Source organism: Egretta garzetta, unplaced genomic scaffold (assembly GCF_000687185.1).
Source record: "Egretta garzetta isolate BGI_Z169 unplaced genomic scaffold, ASM68718v1 scaffold296, whole genome shotgun sequence".
NCBI lineage: Eukaryota > Metazoa > Chordata > Aves > Pelecaniformes > Ardeidae > Egretta > Egretta garzetta.
In genome coordinates, this window is record NW_009259988.1 from 126,632 (window position 1) to 127,241 (window position 610).

The 610-nt window shown below is 66.7% G+C and overlaps 1 protein-coding gene across 1 annotated transcript in view; it reads right to left on the minus strand.

Annotated features, from left to right (window-relative positions):
• Window positions 1-610, minus strand: part of ADGRA2 (adhesion G protein-coupled receptor A2) — a 29,026-nt gene that overhangs the window by 21,865 nt on the left and 6,551 nt on the right. The gene's annotated exons all lie outside the window — the stretch shown is intronic.

Here is a 610-nt window from a genome sequence, read left to right on the forward strand (position 1 = left end):
GTGGGCTGGCGGGGGGCGGCTGCTGGCCCGTTGGGGAGCCCGGCAGCGCCGGTGGCTCTGGCTGCTCCGTCCAGCCCCAGGGACCGGCAAGGCGGCTCCTGCCGAGCACCAGCGCTGGCCGGGAGAGGAAATGGGAACCACATGGCAATGCTGTGTTTGTTTATGACAGGCTCCACGGTGCTCATGGCTGGGCCGCCTGCCGCACCGCATGCAGCCCCAGGGACACCCCATGAACCGCAGACCCCATCTCAAGGCCACAAGCTGGAGCCCAGGATGGGGGAGCGGTGCAAACCCTTCCAGCAGACCTGGGGGTGCAGGCGGGTGCCGTGGTCCCACCGACGAGAAGTGAGCGGCCACGCAGGGCGAGGGAACGCGGGCGATGCTGCCTGCGCACCGTAAGTACAGGGACGTGATTTCTTTCCAGGCTAAAACTCACCCAAGTGGCTTCTGCGGGTCCCCAGCTGACCCCAAAGGGGCAGGGTGGGTGCATGGCTCTGCGGTGCAAATCCCAGGGAAGGGGAACGCTGTGTGCTGCCTTCCCGGCCGGCATCGGCTGACACAACAACTCTGCCCACGTCTGCCTGCCCTGGGCTCCCACGACATGCAAAAA